This window comes from Pinus tabuliformis, chromosome 8, assembly GCF_031772625.1.
Source record: "Pinus tabuliformis cultivar Carrire ecotype Pingquan chromosome 8, CPIR1, whole genome shotgun sequence".
Taxonomy (NCBI): domain Eukaryota; kingdom Viridiplantae; phylum Streptophyta; class Pinopsida; order Pinales; family Pinaceae; genus Pinus; species Pinus tabuliformis.
The window spans coordinates 502,124,733-502,137,781 of NC_142294.1; the positions used below are offsets into that span (position 1 = coordinate 502,124,733).

General features: G+C 39.4%; 1 pseudogene; it reads right to left on the minus strand.

Annotated features, from left to right (window-relative positions):
* Positions 1–820: 820 nt before the first annotated feature.
* LOC149236289 (ferredoxin-dependent glutamate synthase, chloroplastic pseudogene) lies at positions 821–1,522 on the minus strand (annotated as a pseudogene).
* Positions 1,523–13,049: the final 11,527 nt, after the last annotated feature.

Consider the following 13,049-nt stretch of genomic DNA (forward strand, 5'->3'; position numbering starts at 1 on the left):
ACCTCCAGCATGACGGGAGCTCGATGATTGCCATTAATTACTCCTATCCGCTATTGAACTAACCTATTAAGTACATTAAGTGTTGAACTGGAATTACAAAGAGTCCTAATTAAACTACATATCTAATTCTATCTTCCTCGTATCATGATTCCTCCCTACAGCTTTGACACCTGGATTTCTCTTCGTTCAGCTGAGATGGCATGATATGGCATAAGATGGGCAATTAATGTCCCATGCTGGCTTTGAATACCGAAGGCTTTGATCTGTTCTGTATTGGCTGAAAATATCCCTAAATTTTCGGTTCTGGTCCCCCATCACCGAGTATGCAGCAGTGGATACTTTAATTCTTTAATAACCTGAGAGAATAGGGTAACACCATGCTCCTGATATGCTGGAGGCTTCCTTGGTAGACAGGTGTGCCAACCAAAACTTTTCGTATGCAGCTCTTCTCCAAACCCAAATCACCGAGAATAAAGTGGCTTTATAACCAAAAATCTTAAACTTAGGTTAAAAGATTTCACCTTTTGTTAAAGGTACACCTGGCATATGCTGAATGGCTGTAGCAGCTTCCTTTGATCCCTTTCATGTCACTGAGGTGTTCCCTTCGCAAATTTCTGATTCTTCCTTCAAACTGTTTGCCTGCGTTTTAAAAACAACACCTACAGCAGTTTCGCAATTTCATAGCGCGCTACGAAACTGCAAAACTGTTTTAAACAATTTCCATTTCCCTTGAGATTTTTACTGCTCTGCCACCTGATTGCAAAACTCCTTTTTACCTTGGATATGTATAGCAGGGTCTACATGCCTTCAAAATAAGGAACTAAGCAAAATTTACAAAACTTAGAACACATCTTTCGCGCAGCCCATTCTCAATAAATGTCTGATGTGTCTCTGTAAGACCAAGCTCCCAAGGACCACCTGCATGTTTGATACAACTTATTGGACTTGATCCAGTGTACCCATCATGTCCTGATATTTGTATTATATCAGCATTGCCGTTTGCAACTCCAGAGGCAACAGTTCCAATTCCAGCCTCTGCTACAAACTTGACAGAAACCTTTGGCATTGGATTGACCTGGTGAAGGTCAAACATCAATTGCGCAAGGTCCTCGATAGGGTAGATATCATGATGTGGAGGAGGTGATATCAGAGGTACACCAGGTTTAGAGTTACGCAATATTGCTATGTAAGTGCTGACTTTCTTTCCAGACAGTTGCCCTCCTTCGCCTGGCCTTGCTTCTTGTGCAATCTTGATCTCCAATTGATCTGCATTAACTAGGAAAGTTGGAGTAACACCAAACCGACCTGAAGCAACCTGTTTAATTGCACTAGTGGCGGTGTCACCATTTCGAAGACCTTTAAGGTGTTGAAATGTTGATGAATATCCATCAACTACATCTGATAGAGGTCTCCAACGCACAGGATCCTCACCACCTTCCCCTGAATTTGATTTTCCTCCTATTCTGTTCATTGCCATGGCAATCGATTCATGTGTTTCCCTTGAAATAACACCCAGTGACATGCCCCCAGTGCAAAAGCGCTGCACAATTTCTGAATTTGGTTCGACCTTCCCAACAGAAATAGAAGGCTAATCACTTGCAAATTCTAGGAGGTCACGAAGGACATTTACTGGCCGGTTAGCTAGGTGTTGTTGGTAGACTGAAAATGCGTTTTCATTTTTCTCACGAACAGCTTTATGTAACAATTTTGATATCTCTGGATTATTGCCGTGATATTCACCTCCAGGTCTAAACTTTATAAAGCTGAAGTTTTCAAGCTCCTAGCAGTATCCTCAGAGAAGGCTTTCACGGAAAAATGATGTTCCTTGAGTTGGCTCAAATAGTGTTAACGCTGTAACCAAATGCCAGAACCAAACAAGTTTTCAAGTGCCCTAGAACTTGATATGCGACTGGAGTGTGAATAATTAAAATGGCCATAATTAACACTAGACCATTTGCGCAAGTAACCAGATCTCTAAACCGGCCAAAAACATGGATTCTGAGAGCCAAAATAACACTCTGTATATCCAAAATAACACTCTGTATATCACTGATGAGGGATCTTATTTGAAGTGATCAAATTCATGCAATCAGAATTGCCAGATGCCTCCCCAGGAAATCGATATTTGATACTCGGTATTCCAGTATAACATATGTTAAACACAAGAAAGAGCTTATTAATGGCTTTTTGAGTTCTCAATGATTCCTGATGGGAACTTCTGAATATTGCCAAGACAAAAGATGAAAATGCATCCCAATCCTTCATTATGTTCCTCATTACAATAGCAGTATCTATCAAACCTTCTCTGCCACCTGTTTGCGTGGAAAAAGAACTCTTGTGGAGCTAGGCCACGAAGATAATGAACTACATCTCTCTCTGGCACTTCATCAAACACTTGCGCCCAAGACATAAATGCTATTCCATGAATTTGCCACCTGCCAATAATCGGTTTCACCCATAGCGGAAAGAGATCTCGACCGGCCCATTTGTATAGACCTCAGCCGTGATATGAAAGCGGTGCTCCCATATAAACCCGCGTATTGATAGATATCTGAGCGAAGCACTAAATTATCCACATTTGCCCTACGTTTACATTTCTCATCAGCATGAAGCCCACACATCCGAACAAACTCTCAACAACAGTCTGCAATGTCCCCAAGACCATGTCGCATTCGCTTCAATATGTTGTGCATGACACTCCTAACTCTATCAGACCTTCCAAGGCCAAACATCAGCAATCCACATCGAAGAGCTTCGCGCTCATTAGCACGCCATGACAAACGCCTTCGTAACGGAGCTTTTGAAGCACCTGAACCAACATCCTCATTAGAGGTTGAAACAGTGCTTGATGCTTGCTTTATTTTCTGTAAAGGCATGTGTGCACCCTCCAAACACAACTTATTCTCCAGTGCATATTTTGGATTGCTTGTTTCATGCCCTTGGAGCAACTCAACACCATCAGGGTCAATGCTTGAAGCATCTAGTTCCTGTTCCCATTTCCCTTGGAGCTCCAATAATTCTTGACAGTAATAGGCACATTCTGCTTGATAACAAGAAGCCAATTCTTTTAGCATAGCCTTCCTTCTGATGATGCTGGTCATTTGACCTGGATCGAACTCGAAGAGACGACCTGATGACCTCGCAGAGGCGTCGAGGGTTCGATTCTCCATAATAGCCGGATGTGAAAAACGGGGAGGAGGTGGTGGTGTTCCGGTGTCCAAGTCCGAAGAGGAATAAAGAGAATGAATATCTTCTTGGCCACTGTCTTCGGAAGTAGAAGCATTTTTATCATTCACCATTTGTCCCTTTTGTCTTCTTCCCTCCTTTTCTTTCCTCGCATTCTACACTTTCTGTTCTTCAAAACATTTTGCAACTTAGAAACAAAGGAATGTGACAAGAGCCCATTCTTCCCAGAAGTCATACTGCCAGATTGAAGGAATTGGAGATAGAGACAGATGATTTGCTCCCAGATCCTGGAAAGCAACTCCGTGCTCAAAAGCAACTATATGAACAATAAGATGTAAATAAGATGTCCCAATGGATCTACTTTCTGTCTCCTTGATGTTCTCAATGGCTCTGAATGCAATTTCATCTAGCCCCTCAATGCGTGGAATCTGCCCACATTCATACTTGTTGACTAGCTTCTCTGAACGCTCAATTTCTCCTCGCCATTCCTTTATACCACAGAGTCTCTTTGTTTGTGACTACATTAATGAAGCTCTGTATTAGAAGGGGGGCCACAAACATGACAGACAATTTTGTAAAAGCCAAAATAGCAGTGAGGCTAGATAACTTCCAGAAAGACCATAATATAGCGAATACAAGAGAGCATTGCCTTGACTGCAACTTCGATTGGAGCAGAGCAGAACTGTTTTCAGCTCTATCCTGAGGTCTAAGCATAGGTAAATCCTGAACATTAATGGCACACCTCTGCCCAGTAGCCAACAGATAATTCAACCAGGAAAAAGTCAACCTGTGTATAAATCCTGAACTAGCATAACTTGTGAGGGTTCCAGAGTTCTATTTTTGGGGGAAGAGTATTTTATCAGTTAACAGATTTTCAGGAATTAGATCAGGATTTTCTACCACTTCTCCCAGAGTTATGCGCAACTGTCTCAACATGCTGCGCTGCGAAACTACTGAAAACTGACTTATGCGCTACGAAATCACCTAAAGAGCATGTTGCGCTGCGAAACTGCTGAAAAAGATTTATGTACCTTTGGCAAACAATTGAAATGATGTGAACAATTCAGAGTTTTTTCTTGAGTGATAACAGGTTAATTGGTGATTTTCACTAGAGACTCGTTGTGTATACCTGAACTTTTCTGTAATCAAAGATTGCTTAAAGCTTGGAGAGCGAACTGTCTGTTGTTGATGAATGTGTTGAAGAGTTGAAGATGGAATTCCTGCCCTGCGGCCTGAAGCAATAAGTGCCTCTTATCTCTGTTTATGTGTTTGCCATTATCTAAATAGCAGGAAGAAAGAATAGCCTAGAATTAGTTTAAATACTCTCTATGCTCAATTCATGTTGTTTCTTGATGTTTTCTTCTGAATGAATTGGTTATGAAAATTGAATTCCTTCTGGCTCATGTTTGCCCCAGTTCACCTGTGCTGGCCAATTATCTAGGGATTCTTAACTACCCCTAGGTAGCGCCCTGTTACTTTCTCTGCTAATCTGTTGGAGAGATTCTTAACTGCCTCTCTTTCTTTAGCATTCATGCCATCCTTTGAACCTGAAAGTTGCTTCTGCTTCAGTTATCTTGCTCCATTTTCCCCTCACTGTTAAAAAGGAAGGACACCAGCAGTTCCCCTCCTTGACTCCATGCCCAATGGTTTGAAACATTCAGACTATACTCAGCCTCTCTACCTGAGAATGTCAGTTTTCCCACCAAAACTCAATCAAAACCCCTGTGCATCATATCTAGCCTAAAATCATCCCTTTCAACAAAGCTAAATCATAAAGAGAGAGCCCTATCTGACTGCAGGAAGGCTAGGGCCGGCAGTCCAAAGTTGGTTTGTGGTTACCTCGGCCGTATCCCTTTAGGAGTCAAAAGGGACAACCTGAGTGATAACAGGTACTACTGGCCCTTTCAGCAACAGTCCGCGGAGCGCGAACTGAGGTCTCACCCGAAGTAGTATGGGGGGGTGCTAGAACCAGATTTCCGCACCCTTGAGATGTCTGAGAGGTTCGACTAGTCCCACTATTTGTCCCTGTGTGCAGATCACTCCGCACACTTCCCTGTCCCTTACGACCTGATAGACTCCCTTCACGCAGCCCTAACCAGGGATTGTGGAGCTTCCATGCTGCTAGAGCCATGCTTTGTGCTATTACCTGTGATCTTACTTATCTTCCTATTCTAGTTAATTACCTTCGCGTACTTGGATGTCTTATGTTATAATTAGTTATGCAAAACATTAAAATAAGTTCGCACAACATATGCACAGTATACTCATAGATTATACCCAATCATATATTAAAACAAGAAAAGATGCACAAAAATATGGTAAACTTTTTCTTTATTGATTCCTCCAATGGTTACATACTTGACCTTCCCTACGCACTCAGTTGCAGGGGTCTGCCACTCAATTGTGGACTACTAGGCCTTTGTGCACTCACTTGCAGAGCCTTTCCCTACTCTACGACCCAAACGACACCCTTTACACTGCTCCTCAATCCCTTAGACTTCTCTTGCTCTTCTATTCTATCTTCTCCATTATTTTTTATCTTATACACTTAGAGCCTCGCTCTATCTATACAATCCCATGGTCCGAAAACCATGGGTAGGTCTATTCAACCAACATTACATTAACAAAACTAGGGCGGACAACCCTGTAACTTTATGATAATTTCGCGCTCCGAGGCCCACAATTCATAGATATTTTACAAAAAGATTCAGTCAAAACTTGGGCTTTAAGCCTCAAAACTTGCCTTGGGGGGATTCCATGCCAAACACTTGACCCAATCTCATTATGCTCAAAATACTTCAATGATAAAGAGTACATAAAGTGTGTTGACAAAAAGAGTGGCTAGTTTCCCCTTCAAGGAAACATTCTCCTGCAAATAACTCTCACTCTAAAAACATGAAAACCTACAGTCAGTCATGAAACAATCAACAAGAAAAGGGTTCTCAAATCAAGACCCCATACTACATCTGACAATGAGCATAACAAGTACAACAATTCACTTGAAGTACTAAAAGAGAACTTTCCTCAAATACATAATGAGAAAAGAGAAACATGAGATACACCATAGATGTCTCAACAGTTACAGAAAACATATGAAGGCTAGAAAACTCCTACAAGGTCCTCTCCATTCTCAAAAGCCTTTAAAAACTGAATCAACCCATTGATTTATCCTAGCACCCATAGACACAAACCCGAGAAAATTCTCTTCAAAAGTGCTCCAATGTCTCTTAAACATATTCCATTGGCTTCAAAAGACCCAAAAATTCCTTTTTAGCCTCTTCCTACTACTGAAAAGACCAAAAACTGAAGAAGGTATGAGCTTCCCTAGCCTTTCTACTAGTCACTCTACAATTTCCCCAAAATTCGGCACAAGTCCTATGATTTCGCCCCAAAATCCTCTATCGGAGCACAAACTTTCCCAATTTCTAGGTGAAATTGGTGGGGCACTAATTTTCCCACTAATCCCTTAATTCCAAACTTTTCGGGCATGTGGGGCACATGGGACGGGGGTCAGGCTCTTAACTCCCACCCCCGCCCAATCTGCTAACCACTAACTAACTTTCGTGGTTCCAGTCACATGTGGTGGTTGCACTAGCAGCTACATTAAAGTTTGATGCAACAATTTGTTAACCCGTGACACATTCACATATGGTGGTCTTGTTAAATGTTAATGTTGGCAGTTTACAAACTCTACGTAACAACTTCATCGGCGACTTAATTCCAATGTGGTCACATGTTCCAGAAACGGTTATATTTGTGGTTGGGTTAGTAGGGGAGGGCACGGGGCTAGCCTCCTACCCATGGTTCCACCCCTAGCCCCTAGGGTGTGGTGATCAGAACTGGGGCTAGACCCTGGTCCCCACCCCCAATGTCAAAACCATATCACAACAAAACTATATGGAAACCATAGTATAATAAGAAACATTGCGTAGTCGGTTTGGTGAAGTCACTTGGTTGTTTGTCGTGAGGTCAAGGGTTCGACCTCACCTACTGTTGTTCAAACCCTGCCATAAATTTTGGTGGCCCTCCCGGCTACCACGTGGTAGCCCCTGACTGTGCCATGTGGTAGCCTGTGATTGGCCACCCTCTAACCAATGAAAATCACCTATGTCATCTGCCATAGGCTTTCCATGTGTCACCACGTGATTCGATGGAGGAGCCCAGTCATGTAAATTCACCTTGCTAGGTCAGCCTACCATGTAGGCAACCCAGTCAGCCTACCACATCAGTAGTATGGACTGCTCACTGTGCAGTGTTGCTCATTTTTTCGCCAAATTCGCCTGTTTGAGAAAACAGATAGAACACGTTTATGGGAGCATGCAATGTCCATTTCACGCGAAACAAGTTGCATCAGATTCAAGACGATGAGAACTACGTGGTCATTTAGGTTCCACACTGATATGAAAACTTTGAATTTTGAACAAATTTTTGAGCTTTGGATCAATGGGAGATGGTTGATCAAATGCAGGTTTTGTATCCTTCATTGTTTTTCGATTGAGGCAAAACATTTTTGGTGTATCTATATATATCTATTTATATCTATATAGATACACACACACACACACATATATATTGATGTAAATACCACAACGAGCTGTGAACTCCAATAAGTGGTATGGGTGTCATGTTGTTATGTTTTTCATGTTGGTTTGCTTTTCAGCATGTTGTTCATTGGAAGCGGTCATCCATGCTTTGAAGATGTGGATGCACTATATTCTTGGCAGAAGGTTCATCTTGATGAGTGATCACAGTGGATTGAGATATTTGTTTTACTGACCAAATTTGAATGCCAGGAAAGCTAGATGGTTGTGCATGATCAATGAGTTTGACTTTGAGATCATGTACATTACGGGTAAGGAGAAATCGTTTGCAAATTCTCTTAGCAGATGAGTACATGTAAATCACATTGTAGCTAAGAGTTCATACAAGAAAAATCTATAGGATCAGATCTTATAGGTAGGTTGACAATTATAGGGATCTTATGCATAGGTTACAGCAGGATATGGGTGATAAAGATGTGGAATATCGTCTCACAACAGATGGTTTGGTGAGATTTAGGGACAGTATCTATCTGTCGGACAATAGTGAGCTCAAGAATCTTATATTGAGGGAACTTCATCTTAAGTCATATTCAGGTCACCCAGGATATCAAAAGGCATTGACAACAGTAAGGAAGTTCTACTATTGGTCGAATATGAAGAAGGAAGTGGTTAAGTTTATGGCTAGATGTTTGGATTTTCAACAGGTAAAAGTAAAGTGTAAGCATCTAGGTGGCTTACTACAACTGATTCTGATTCCAGAGTGGAAATGGGAGGTCATTTCCATGGATTTGATTACAAGTTTGTTGAGGACATCTAGGCAAAATGTTACCATCATGGTTGTGGTGGATAGGTTGAAAAAGGTAGCACACTTCATTCTGGTGAAGTATACTTATTCAACTAATGACGTAGCGCATATCTTCATCAGGGAGATAGTGAGATTGCATGGAATTCCGAAGAATATTATGTTAGACAGGGATGCTAAGTTCACTTCCAAGTTTTGGAAAGAGTTATTTGTAGGTTTGGGTACACATTTGGCCTTCCCCACAACTTATCATTCCAGGACAGATGGTCAGACAAAGAGGGTCAACAAGATACTCGAGTATATGTTGAGGATGTATGTTATCCACCAACAACAGAAGTGGGAAGTGTATCTTCCAATGGTTGAGTTTTCTTATAACAATAGACATCGGGAGTCACTGAGAATGAGTCCATTTGAGGCACTTTATTGGTGGAGTTGTAATACTCCCATTAGTTGGAGTGATCCAGTGAACAAGGTATTGATAGGACCGGATATGTTGGCAGAAATGGAACAAGAAATGTAGGTTATCAAGAAGAATCTAAAGGCAATAAAGGATAAACAAAAAATTTATGCAAAATGACATAGGGCATTTAAGGAGTTTCAGGTTGGGGAACATGTGTCCTTATGCATCAAGCCCAAGAATATATCCTTAAAGATTAGGTCATGTGCAAAGTTGGACCTCAGTATTGTGGGCTTTTTAGATCCTTGATGGGATTGGACTAGTTGCCTACAGACTTGCACTACCTCTAATAGTGAATGTACATGATGTTTTCCATGTTTCATTGCTTAAAAGGTATGTAAAGGATGTTGATCATGATATTGATTAGTCTATATTGTAGGTGGAGTCAGAAGGATATTTCTAGTAGGAACCTCAATTTATTTTGTTGAGAAAGAGGATCAAGCTTCGGAACCGAGCAATCGAGCATGTAAAAGTGCACTAGAAGCTACATGGGAGATGGATGATCAAATGTAGGTTATGTATCCTTCATTGTTTTCTAATTGAGGCAAAACATTTTTGGTATATGTATATATTAACATATATATGGATGTAAATACCACAACGAGTTGTGAGCTCCAATAAGTGTTATGGGTGTCATGTTGTTATGTTTTTCATGTTGGTTTTCTTTTCAGCAAGTTGTTCATTTTAAAAATTGCAACGAGCTAATTTATAAAGCTCCATGGGCATTACGTTTTTCTTTTCAACAGTCTCGCTGGTTGTAGGTGTCATTGAACATTGAGGATAGTGTTCCCCTAAGGGGGAGGGCTATGTAACAACCCCGAGTTAAATGTTCATGTAATAAAGTTAATAAAGGAAAAATAAGACCAAGGTCATGGGACACTTATTCCAACCTGAATGTTTGGCAAAACATCCTAGTGGGTGTTTATTTTGTTTATTATGGCTAAGGGATATTAACAAAGACAATGGAAACGACTTTTGAAATACAAGAGGCATTAATTGGCATTTTATTTATGAAAATAAAGGAAATTAGAAGAAAAGGAAGGCGAAAGGTCATAGGTTACATGTGAGGAGGAAAATGAAGGAAAATTAATGAAAATTGAAGAAAATATAGGCCTCATTAATAAAAAGGATTCTAAGGATTAGTTCAAAACCTTTTGTTAGTTTTAGCTTAGAGATCTTTCTATTCTCTCATACTATTGCACATTTCACTCTAGCATTGGAGAAAACAAGGGCAAAGGAAGGACAAGAAAGCAGAGGGAAGCGAAGATCAACCAAGGAAGAGCAGGATCAACTAGCTACAACATGATTACTTGTATGTAGCTAGTTGCATGTATGATTTCCTTGCTAGTTTTGGAATGCATGTGTGTATTTGGTTATCTTGTTGTCATTGGCACGGATTTTTCTAGGTGTGATAGTGATTTTCAGCCTTGCCTTGCCATTTTCAGATAGCCATGGTGTGATGGGGTTTCTATTACTGAGTTTGATTTCCAGATTGTCTCAAAATTGAGTGTGGTGGTCTCAGGAGAAATAACAAGGCATAGGAATCCTTGAACCGGTAAAGGTGGGATTGCGATAAAGCCAAGTTGTGTATACCCCCGTTGGTCCTAAGAATCGTCGACTAGTAATTGGCGGGCTATATGGTAAATCCTAGAGGGTGGAGACAGATAAATTCCTCATTGTTTAGGTGGAGAGATCTAGAGACATCCATGCTTGTATATGCCTAGTGATACCTGGACTGATATGTGGAGGGATCGCAGTAAATCCTAGTAGTGTATGTTTCTTGTTTGGGCCTAGGAATCTTTTGGTGGGATATATAATAAACCCTGGTTATATTGGTGCTTTCTTCGGGCCTAGAAATCCTTGATCGTTTTTTGGAAAGATATGCAATAAAACTTGAGAAACATGGTCAGTTTAGTTGTAAGTCCCACATTCATGCTCGGAATATGGCATGGGGGTGATTGGTTGAAAGAAAGATTTTGTTCAGCCCAATCTATAGTCGGGTGGTATGTGGAAGTCCCGACTTGGTTGGATTTTTCAAATGAATAATAAGAATATTTCCTCTTTACTTTTATGAGTAAATTTGCTTGTTACTATGTGCTCTTAATGGATGTTCTATCATTGTTAATCTATCGGTTATATGTTGGTTATAAGCATGGTTTATGATAGATTTGGGTTTTGTCTCTCATCACGTTTGGTTTATTAAATGGCATGTTAATGAATGTATGACCTAATAGATGATAATGCAGCTAAGGTGAGAGGGCATCAAACCTTCTTGACGAATCTCAGATTAGTATGAGGTCCCTATGTTCAGATGTGTTTTTATGACCTATACATTACATGTTCGTGATGTGTTTGACAGAATGCTTGTCATGGTTAGGATGAGTTTGGTCAGTCCCTTGTTAAATTTTTGTAATAGAGGCCTTGTATTATTGTTATTTATCATTTCTGAGAATTTCATCAAGTTTTGGGCAGAGGCCTAAGTCCTAGCCCTGAAAAAATGGCTCATATTTTGTGGTCGTTGGCACAAAACTGCCTGAAAAAGACTGTAGTCACATGAAATCCTTGTTGTGGGAATGACTGGAGGGTTACAGTCGCTTTGATGGCTTGTCATAGGAGAAAATGAGGGTTTAGGTCAGTAAAAATAAAGTTAACTCAGAGGTTGGGCACCTGGAGTGTTTGGTTATCCCTTGAGGGGTCTTGTAGCTCCTAAGGAAGGTCAGTTTGGTTTTAGATTGTTGATTCCACTTCTTTAATTGTACTTGAAGAGTTGAATCATATCATAGTAACTCTTAGTCACATGTTTACCCCAATGGACCTGTTAGCTTAGATAAATGTGGGAGGAGAGTGTTTCAAAGTTTTCGTAGCCCTGGAAAATAGATATACATTCCCTCTTTAAAAATATGTTTCAATTCAACAAGATCTCTCATTTTTTTTAACACAACTTTTATTTATTTATATACACAATAAAATATTATATGAATATTTATATAAGAGGAACTTGAGTGAAATCACTATTAAGCTCCTGAGAATGGAACCCGTTAATGAAGTAAGTTAGGAACCCAAAATTTAAAACTTACCCATTATGAAAGAAGCAATGCATTCATATGTTTACCCTCATCATTTAAATCATGACTTTAGAATTTGACTATGTTTGATGCATTCATATTTAACCATAACCACTACCACCACTAACATAACATGGTTTTTTCTCAAAATCACACATGAATGAAATTGTAAGTGCTTTATGGGTCCTTCTCATGTTCATTATTAACGCACCTCATTATTAACGCACCTTATTATTGATAATCCAACAAATAAGATATGTAACTAATAACTAAATGTCATGTTTTATTAGAGGATGAAAAGTCAATACCTCTGCAATGATTTAGGAAAAACAACAAAAATCAGTTATGAAAAATATACAACAAATCATGCAAAGCAAGAAACAAATAATGTGAAATTTGAAAACTAATCATAAATCCAATTACCAAAAATAAACAAATTTAGCAAAAATAAGTCAATAAAACTAACTAAACCAAACAAATAATTAAATGTAAATAAAATGATAAAGCAACTTAAATCAATCAAACAAATCTAATCTTGAAATCATGATACAATTCAAAATCAATTTTGATAAATGATGAGAAAAATATAGGCAATAATAAAGGAAAGTATTTTGAATAAAAAAGTATGGATGCTAGCATTGTACATAGTTATTCATGCATGACAATTTATTTGTCATAGCATTACAATTATTTATGCGACTGATCATTCCTTGGAAATTCTTAATTGTAATCTCCAACTTATTGATTTATGATTGTTAATGCCAAGTTAAGTATTGAAGTAAAAAATGATTGTTGATGCCCAGTTGAGTATTGAAAATCAAAATCAAACCATGCTTCAAGTTAAAAAAACAAATCAAAAAACATTACCAAAACGTACCAAAACATACCAAAACCAAAAACTGTTGACAAATCCTATTTTGACAATAGGAATGAAAAGAAAACTGTTGTACTCCTACCCTGACCTACATTGGCCCAACAAATGCTATGTGAAGTCATAA